This window comes from Anser cygnoides, chromosome 18 (assembly GCF_040182565.1).
Source record: "Anser cygnoides isolate HZ-2024a breed goose chromosome 18, Taihu_goose_T2T_genome, whole genome shotgun sequence".
In the NCBI taxonomy this organism is placed as follows: Eukaryota; Metazoa; Chordata; class Aves; order Anseriformes; family Anatidae; genus Anser; species Anser cygnoides.
In genome coordinates, this window is record NC_089890.1 from 114,599 (window position 1) to 125,316 (window position 10,718).

Genomic DNA, 10,718 nt, shown 5'->3' on the forward strand with positions numbered 1-10,718 from the left:
ACTGCACTGCATCACCATTGGTGCCAGGGCACTCTCCGGACTCACAGCACTGCATCCCCAGTGGTGCCAGTGCACTCTCTGGAGTCACTGCAGTGCATCCCCATTGGTGCCAGTGCACTCTCTGGACTCACTGCAGTGCATCCCCAGTGGTGCCAGTGCACTCTCTGGACTCACTGCACTGCATCCCCAGTGGTGCCAGTGCACTCTCTGGACTCACTGCACTGCATCCCATTGGTGCCAGTGCACTCTCTGGACTCACTGCAGTGCATCCCCAGTGGTGCCAGTGCACTCTCTGGAGTCACTGCACTGCATCCCAGTGGTGCCAGTGCACTCTCTGGACTCACTGCAGTGCATCCCCAGTGGTGCCAGTGCACTCTCTGGACTCACTGCAGTGCATCCCCAGTGGTGCCAGTGCACTCTCTGGACTCACTGCACTGCATCCCCAGTGGTGCCAGTGCACTCTCTGGACTCACTGCAGTGCATCCCCAGTGGTGCCAGTGCACTCTCTGGACTCACTGCACTGCATCCCCAGTGGTGCCAGTGCACTCTCTAGAGTCACTGCACTGCATCCCCAGTGGTGCCAGTGCACTCTCTGGACTCACTGCACTGCATCCCCAGTGGTGCCAGTGCACTCTCTGGACTCACTGCAGTGCATCCCCAGTGGTGCCAGTGCACTCTCTGGACTCACTGCACTGCATCCCCAGTGGTGCCAGTGCACTCTCTGGACTCACTGCAGTGCATCCCCAGTGGTGCCAGTGCACTCTCTGGACTCACTGCACTGCATCCCCAGTGGTGCCAGTGCACTCTCTGGAGTCACTGCAGTGCATCCCCAGTGGTGCCAGTGCACTCTCTGGACTCACTGCAGTGCATCCCCAGTGGTGCCAGTGCACTCTCTGGACTCACTGCAGTGCATCCCCAGTGGTGCCAGTGCACTCTCTGGACTCACTGCACTGCATCCCCAGTGGTGCCAGTGCACTCTCTGGACTCACTGCAGTGCATCCCCAGTGGTGCCAGTGCACTCTCTGGACTCACTGCACTGCATCCCCAGTGGTGCCAGTGCACTCTCTGGACTCACTGCAGTGCATCCCCAGTGGTGCCAGTGCACTCTCTGGACTCACTGCACTGCATCCCCAGTGGTGCCAGTGCACTCTCTGGACTCACTGCAGTGCATCCCCAGTGGTGCCAGTGCACTCTCTGGACTCACTGCACTGCATCCCCAGTGGTGCCAGTGCACTCTCTGGACTCACTGCACTGCATCCCCAGTGGTGCCAGTGCACTCTCTGGACTCACTGCAGTGCATCCCCAGTGGTGCCAGTGCACTCTCTGGACTCACTGCAGTGCATCCCCAGTGGTGCCAGTGCACTCTCTGGACTCACTGCACTGCATCCCCAGTGGTGCCAGTGCACTCTCTGGACTCACTGCAGTGCATCCCCAGTGGTGCCAGTGCACTCTCTGGACTCACTGCACTGCATCCCCAGTGGTGCCAGTGCACTCTCTGGACTCACTGCACTGCATCCCCAGTGGTGCCAGTGCACTCTCTGGACTCACTGCACTGCATCCCCAGTGGTGCCAGTGCACTCTCTGGACTCACTGCACTGCATCCCCAGTGGTGCCAGTGCACTCTCTGGACTCACTGCAGTGCATCCCCAGTGGTGCCAGTGCACTCTCTGGACTCACTGCACTGCATCCCCAGTGGTGCCAGTGCACTCTCTGGACTCACTGCACTGCATCCCCAGTGGTGCCAGTGCACTCTCTGGACTCACTGCAGTGCATCCCCAGTGGTGCCAGTGCACTCTCTGGACTCACTGCACTGCATCCCCAGTGGTGCCAGTGCACTCTCTGGACTCACTGCACTGCATCCCCAGTGGTGCCAGTGCACTCTCTGGAGTCACTGCAGTGCATCCCCAGTGGTGCCAGTGCACTCTCTGGACTCACTGCACTGCATCCCCAGTGGTGCCAGTGCACTCTCTGGACTCACTGCAGTGCATCCCCAGTGGTGCCAGTGCACTCTCTGGACTCACTGCACTGCATCCCCAGTGGTGCCAGTGCACTCTCTGGACTCACTGCAGTGCATCCCCAGTGGTGCCAGTGCACTCTCTGGACTCACTGCACTGCATCCCCATTGGTGCCAGTGCACTCTCCGGACTCACTGCAGTGCATCCGCAGTGGTGCCAGTGCACTCTTTCGAGTCACTGCACTGCATCCCCATTACTGCCAGTGCATTCTCTGGACTCACTGCAGTGCATCCCCAGTGGTGCCAGTGCACTCTCTGGACTCACTGCAGTGCATCCCCAGTGGTGCCAGTGCACTCTCTGGACTCACTGCACTGCATCCCCAGTGGTGCCACTGCACTCTCTGGACTCACTGCACTGCATCCCCAGTGGTGCCAGTGCACTCTCTAGAGTCACTGCAGTGCATCCCCAGTGGTGCCAGTGCACTCTCTGGACTCACTGCACTGCATCCCCAGTGGTGCCAGTGCACTCTCTGGACTCACTGCACTGCATCCCCAGTGGTGCCAGTGCACTCTCTGGACTCACTGCACTGCATCCCCAGTGGTGCCAGTGCACTCTCTGGACTCACTGCACTGCATCCCAGTGGTGCCAGTGCACTCTCTGGACTCACTGCACTGCATCCCCAGTGGTGCCAGTGCACTCTCTGGACTCACTGCAGTGCATTCCCCGTGGTGCCAGTGCACTCTCTGGACTCACTGCACTGCATCCCCAGTGGTGCCAGTGCACTCTCTGGACTCACTGCAGTGCATCCCCAGTGGTGCCAGTGCACTCTCTGGACTCACTGCACTGCATCCCCAGTGGTGCCAGTGCACTCTCTGGACTCACTGCAGTGCATCCCCAGTGGTGCCAGTGCACTCTCTGGACTCACTGCACTGCATCCCCAGTGGTGCCAGTGCACTCTCTGGACTCACTGCAGTGCATCCCCAGTGGTGCCAGTGCACTCTCTGGACTCACTGCACTGCATCCCCATTGGTGCCAGGGCACTCTCCGGACTCACAGCACTGCATCCCCAGTGGTGCCAGTGCACTCTCTGGAGTCACTGCAGTGCATCCCCATTGGTGCCAGTGCACTCTCTGGACTCACTGCAGTGCATCCCCAGTGGTGCCAGTGCACTCTCTGGACTCACTGCACTGCATCCCAGTGGTGCCAGTGCACTCTCTGGACTCACTGCACTGCATCACCATTGGTGCCAGGGCACTCTCCGGACTCACTGCAGTGCATCCGCAGTGGTGCCAGTGCACTCTTTCGAGTCACTGCACTGCATCCCCATTACTGCCAGTGCATTCTCTGGACTCACTGCAGTGCATCCCCAGTGGTGCCAGTGCACTCTCTGGACTCACTGCAGTGCATCCCCAGTGGTGCCAGTGCACTCTCTGGACTCACTGCACTGCATCCCCAGTGGTGCCAGTGCACTCTCTGGACTCACTGCACTGCATCCCCAGTGGTGCCAGTGCACTCTCTGGACTCACTGCACTGCATCCCCAGTGGTGCCAGTGCACTCTCTGGACTCACTGCAGTGCATCCCCAGTGGTGCCAGTGCACTCTCTGGACTCACTGCACTGCATCCCCAGTGGTGCCAGTGCACTCTCTGGACTCACTGCACTGCATCCCCAGTGGTGCCAGTGCACTCTCTGGACTCACTGCACTGCATCCCCAGTGGTGCCAGTGCACTCTCTGGACTCACTGCAGTGCATCCCCAGTGGTGCCAGTGCACTCTCTGGACTCACTGCACTGCATCCCCAGTGGTGCCAGTGCACTCTCTGGACTCACTGCAGTGCATCCCCAGTGGTGCCAGTGCACTCTCTGGACTCACTGCACTGCATCCCCAGTGGTGCCAGTGCACTCTCTGGACTCACTGCACTGCATCCCCAGTGGTGCCAGTGCACTCTCTGGAGTCACTGCAGTGCATCCCCAGTGGTGCCAGTGCACTCTCTGGACTCACTGCAGTGCATCCCCAGTGGTGCCAGTGCACTCTCTGGACTCACTGCACTGCATCCCCAGTGGTGCCAGTGCACTCTCTGGACTCACTGCACTGCATCCCCAGTGGTGCCAGTGCACTCTCTGGACTCACTGCAGTGCATCCCCAGTGGTGCCAGTGCACTCTCTGGACTCACTGCACTGCATCCCCAGTGGTGCCAGTGCACTCTCTGGACTCACTGCAGTGCATCCCCAGTGGTGCCAGTGCACTCTCTGGACTCACTGCAGTGCATCCCCAGTGGTGCCAGTGCACTCTCTGGACTCACTGCACTGCATCCCCAGTGGTGCCAGTGCACTCTCTGGAGTCACTGCACTGCATCCCCAGTGGTGCCAGTGCACTCTCTGGACTCACTGCACTGCATCCCCAGTGGTGCCAGTGCACTCTCTAGAGTCACTGCACTGCATCCCAGTGGTGCCAGTGCCCTCTCTGGACTCACTGCACTGCATCCCCAGTGGTGCCAGTGCACTCTCTGGACTCACTGCAGTGCATTCCCCGTGGTGCCAGTGCACTCTCTGGACTCACTGCACTGCATCCCCAGTGGTGCCAGTGCACTCTCTGGACTCACTGCAGTGCATCCCCAGTGGTGCCAGTGCACTCTCTGGACTCACTGCACTGCATCCCCAGTGGTGCCAGTGCACTCTCTAGAGTCACTGCAGTGCATCCCCCGTGGTGCCAGTGCACTCTCTGGACTCACTGCACTGCATCCCCAGTGGTGCCAGTGCACTCTCTAGACTCACCGCAGTGCATCCCCAGTGGTGCCAGTGCACTCTCTGGACTCACTGCACTGCATCCCCAGTGGTGCCAGTGCACTCTCTAGAGTCACTGCAGTGCATCCCCAGTGGTGCCAGTGCACTCTCTGGACTCACTGCACCGCATCCCCAGTGGTGCCAGTGCACTCTCTGGACTCACTGCAGTGCATCCCCAGTGGTGCCAGTGCACTCTCTGGACTCACTGCACTGCATCCCCAGTGGTGCCAGTGCACTCTCTGGACTCACTGCAGTGCATCCCCAGTGGTGCCAGTGCACTCTCTGGACTCACTGCACTGCATCCCCAGTGGTGCCAGTGCACTCTCTGGACTCACTGCACTGCATCCCCAGTGGTGCCAGTGCACTCTCTGGACTCACTGCAGTGCATCCCCAGTGGTGCCAGTGCACTCTCTGGACTCACTGCACTGCATCCCCAGTGGTGCCAGTGCACTCTCTGGACTCACTGCAGTGCATCCCCAGTGGTGCCAGTGCACTCTCTGGAGTCACTGCAGTGCATCCCCAGTGGTGCCAGTGCACTCTCTGGACTCACTGCAGTGCATCCCCAGTGGTGCCAGTGCACTCTCTGGACTCACTGCACTGCATCCCCAGTGGTGCCAGTGCACTCTCTGGACTCACTGCAGTGCATCCCCAGTGGTGCCAGTGCACTCTCTGGACTCACTGCACTGCATCCCCAGTGGTGCCAGTGCACTCTCTAGAGTCACTGCAGTGCATCCCCAGTGGTGCCAGTGCACTCTCTGGACTCACTGCACTGCATCCCCAGTGGTGCCAGTGCACTCTCTAGACTCACTGCAGTGCATCCCCAGTGGTGCCAGTGCACTCTCTGGACTCACTGCACTGCATCCCCAGTGGTGCCAGTGCACTCTCTAGAGTCACTGCAGTGCATCCCCAGTGGTGCCAGTGCACTCTCTGGACTCACTGCACTGCATCCCCAGTGGTGCCAGTGCACTCTCTGGACTCACTGCAGTGCATCCCCAGTGGTGCCAGTGCACTCTGTGGACTCACTGTACTGCATCCCCAGTGGTGCCAGTGCACTCTCTGGACTCACTGCAGTGCATCCCCAGTGGTGCCAGTGCACTCTCTGGACTCACTGCACTGCATCCCCAGTGGTGCCAGTGCACTCTCTGGACTCACAGCACTGCATCCCCAGTGGTGCCAGTGCACTCTCTGGACTCACTGCAGTGCATCCCCAGTGGTGCCAGTGCACTCTCTGGACTCACTGCAGTGCATCCCCAGTGGTGCCACTGCACTCTCTGGACTCACTGCACTGCATCCCCAGTGGTGCCAGTGCACTCTCTGGACTCAATGCAGTGCATCCCCAGTGGTGCCAGTGCACTCTCTGGAGTCACTGCAGTGCATCCCCAGTGGTGCCAGTGCACTCTCTGGAGTCACTGCAGTGCATCCGCAGTGGTGCCAGTGCACTCTGTGGACTCACTGTACTGCATCCCCAGTGGTGCCAGTGCACTCTCTAGAGTCACTGCAGTGCATCCCCAGTGGTGCCAGTGCACTCTCTGGACTCACTGCAGTGCATCCCCAGTGGTGCCAGTGCACTCTCTAGACTCACTGCAGTGCATCCCCAGTGGTGCCAGTGCACTCTCTGGACTCACTGCACTGCATCCCCAGTGGTGCCAGTGCACTCTCTAGAGTCACTGCAGTGCATCCCCCGTGGTGCCAGTGCACTCTCTGGACTCACTGCACTGCATCCCCAGTGGTGCCAGTGCACTCTCTAGACTCACCGCAGTGCATCCCCAGTGGTGCCAGTGCACTCTCTGGACTCACTGCACTGCATCCCCAGTGGTGCCAGTGCACTCTCTAGAGTCACTGCAGTGCATCCCCAGTGGTGCCAGTGCACTCTCTGGACTCACTGCACCGCATCCCCAGTGGTGCCAGTGCACTCTCTGGACTCACTGCAGTGCATCCCCAGTGGTGCCAGTGCACTCTCTGGACTCACTGTACTGCATCCCCAGTGGTGCCAGTGCACTCTCTGGACTCACTGCACTGCATCCCCAGTGGTGCCAGTGCACTCTCTGGACTCACAGCACTGCATCCCCAGTGGTGCCAGTGCACTCTCTGGACTCACTGCAGTGCATCCCCAGTGGTGCCAGTGCACTCTCTGGACTCACTGCAGTGCATCCCCAGTGGTGCCAGTGCACTCTCTGGACTCACTGCAGTGCATCCCCAGTGGTGCCAGTGCACTCTCTGGACTCACTGCACTGCATCCCCATTGGTGCCAGTGCACTCTCTGGACTCACTGCAGTGCATCCCCAGTGGTGCCAGTGCACTCTTTCGAGTCACTGCACTGCATCCCCATTACTGCCAGTGCATTCTCTGGACTCACTGCAGTGCATCCCCAGTGGTGCCAGTGCACTCTCTGGACTCACTGCAGTGCATCCCCAGTGGTGCCAGTGCACTCTCTGGAGTCACTGCAGTGCATCCCCAGTGGTGCCAGTGCACTCTCTGGAGTCACTGCACTGCATCCCCAGTGGTGCCAGTGCACTCTCTAGACTCACTGCACTGCATCCCCAGTGGTGCCAGTGCACTCTCTGGAGTCACTGCAGTGCATCCCCTGTGGTGCCAGTGCACTCTCTGGACTCACTGCAGTGCATCCCCAGTGGTGCCAGTGCACTCTCTGGACTCACTGCACTGCATCCCCAGTGGTGCCAGTGCACTCTCTGGAGTCACTGCACTGCATCCCCAGTGGTGCCAGTGCACTCTCTGGACTCACTGCACTGCATCCCCAGTGGTGCCAGTGCACTCTCTGGACTCACTGGGGTGCATCCCCAGTGGTGCCAGTGCACTCTCTGGAGTCACTGCACTGCATCCCCAGTGGTGCCAGTGCACTCTCTGGACTCACTGCACTGCATCCCCAGTGGTGCCAGTGCACTCTCTGGACTCACTGCACTGCATCCCCAGTGGTGCCAGTGCACTCTCTGGACTCACTGCAGTGCATCCCCAGTGGTGCCAGTGCACTCTCTGGACTCACTGCACTGCATCCCCAGTGGTGCCAGTGCACTCTCTGGACTCATTGCACTGCATCCCCAGTGGTGCCAGTGCACTCTCTGGACTCACTGCAGTGCATCCCCAGTGGTGCCAGTGCACTCTCTGGAGTCACTGCAGTGCATCCCAGTGGTGCCAGTGCACTCTCTGGACTCACTGCATGCATCCCCAGTGGTGCCAGTGCACTCTCTGGAGTCACTGGGGTGCATCCCCAGTGGTGCCAGTGCACTCTCTGGACTCACTGCACTGCATCCCCAGTGGTGCCAGTGCACTCTCTGGACTCACTGCACTGCATCCCCAGTGGTGCCAGTGCACTCTCTGGAGTCACTGCATTGCATCCCCAGTGGTGCCAGTGCACTCTCTGGACTCACTGCACTGCATCCCCAGTGGTGCCAGTGCACTCTCTGGACTCACTGCACTGCATCCCCAGTGGTGCCAGTGCACTCTCTGGACTCACTGCACTGCATCCCCAGTGGTGCCAGTGCACTCTTTGGACTCACTGCACTGCATCCCCAGTGGTGCCAGTGCACTCTCTGGAATCACTGCAGTGCATCCCCATTGGTGCCTGTGCACTCTCGGGACTCACTGCCCTGCATCCCCAGTGGTGCCAGTGCACTCTCTAGACTCACTGCACTGCATCCGCAGTGGTGCCAGTGCACTCTCTTGAGTCACTGCACTGCATCCCCAGTGGTGCCAGTGCACTCTCTGGACTCACTGCACTGCATCCCCAGTGGTGCCACTGCACTCTCTGGAGTCACTACAGTGCATCCCCAGTGGTGCCAGTGCACTCTCTGGAGTCACTACAGTGCATCCTTAGTGCTGCCAGTGCACTCTCTGGACTCACTGCACTGCATCCCCAGTGGTGCCATTGCACTCTCTGGACTCACTGCACTGCATCCCCAGTGGTACCAGTGCACTCTTTGGAGTCACTGCACTGCATCCCCAGTGGTGCCAGTGCACTCTCTGCAGTCACTGCACTGCATCCCCAGTGGTGCCAGTGCACTCTCTAGACTCACTGCACTGCATCCCCAGTGGTTCCAGCGCACTCTCTGGACTCACTGCACTGCACCCCCAGTGGTGCCAGTGCACTCACTGGACTCTCCGCACTGCATCCCCAGTGGTGCCAGTGCACTCTCTGGACTCACTGCACTGCATCCCCAGTGGTGCCAGTGCACTCTCTAGACTCACTGCACTGCATCCCCAGTGGTTCCAGTGCACTCTCTGGACTCACTGCACTGCACCCCCAGTGGTGCCAGTGCACTCACTGGACTCTCCGCACTGCATCCCCAGTGGTGCCAGTGCACTCTCTGGACTCACTGCACTGCATCCCCAGTGGTGCCAGTGCACTCTCTGGACTCACTGCACTGCATCCCCAGTGGTGCCAGTGCACTCTCTGGAGTCACTACAGTACATCCTTAGTGGTGCCAGTGCACTCTCTGGAGTCACTGCAGTGCATCCCCATTGGTGCCTGTGCACTCTCGGGACTCACTGCACTGCATCCCCAGTGGTGCCAGTGCAGTCTCTGGACTCACTGCACTGCATCCCCAGTGGTGCCAGTGCGCTCTCTGGAGTCACTGCAGTGCATCCTTAGTGGTGCCAGTGCACTCTCTGGAGTCACTGCACTGCATCCCCAGTGGTGCCAGTGCACTCTCTAGACTCACTGCACTGCATCCCCAGTGGCGCCAGCGCATTCTCTGGAGTCACTGCAGTGCATCCCCAGTGGTGGCAGTGCACTCTCTGGACTCACTGCAGTGCATCCCCAGTGGTGCCAGTGCACTCTCTGGACTCACTGCACTGCATCCCCAGTAGTGCCAGTGCACTCTCTGGAGTCACTGCACTTCATCCCCAGTGGTGCCAGTGCACTCTCTGGACTCACGGCACTGCATCCCCCGTGGTGCCAGTGCACTCTCTGGACTCACCGGGGTGCATCCCCAGTGGTGCCAGTGAACTCTCTGGAGTCACTGCACTGCATCCCCAGTGGTGCCAGTGCACTCTCTGGACTCAGTGCACTGCATCCCCAGCGGTGCCAGTGCACTCTCTGGACTCACTGCACTGCATCCCCAGTGTTTCCAGTGCACTCCCTGGACTCACTGCAGTGCATCCCCAGTGGTGCCAGTGCACTCTGTGGACTCACTGCACTGCATCCCCAGTGGTGCCAGTGCACTCTCTAGACTCATTGCACTGCATCCCCAGTGGAGCCAGTGCACTCTCTGAACTCACTGCAGTGCATCCCCAGTGGTGCCAGTGCACTCTCTGGAGTCACTACAGTACATCCTTAGTGGTGCCAGTGCACTCTCTGGAGTCACTGCAGTGCATCCCCAGTGGTGCCACTGCACTCTCTGGACTCACTGCACTGCATCCCCAGTGGTGCCAGTGCACTCTCTGGAGTCACTGCACTGCATCCCCAGTGGTGCCAGTGCACTCTCTGGAGTCACTGCAGTGCATCCTTAGTGGTGCCAGTGCACTCTCTGGAGTCACTGCACTGCATCCCCAGTGGTGCCAGTGCACTCTCTGGACTCACTACAGTGCATCCTTAGTGGTGCCAGTGCACTCTGTGGACTCACTGCACTGCATCCCAAGTGGTGCCAGTGCACTCTCTGGACTCAGTGCAGTGCATCCCCAGTGGTGCCAGTGCACTCTCTGGACTCACTGCACTGCATCCCCAGTGGTGCCAGTGCACTCTCTGGACCCACTGCAGTGCATCCCCAGTGGTGCCAGTGCACTCTCTGGAGTCACTGCAGTGCATCCCCAGTGGTGCCAGTGCACTCTGTGGACTCACTGCACTGCATCCCCAGTGGTGCCAGTGCACTCTCTGGAGTCACTGCACTGCATCCCCAGTGGTGCCAGTGCACTCTCTGGAGTCACTGCAGTGTATCCTTAGTGGTGCCAGTACACTCTCTGGAGTCACTGAACTGCATCCCCAGTGGTGCCAGTGCACTCTCTAGACTCACTGCACTGCATCCCCAG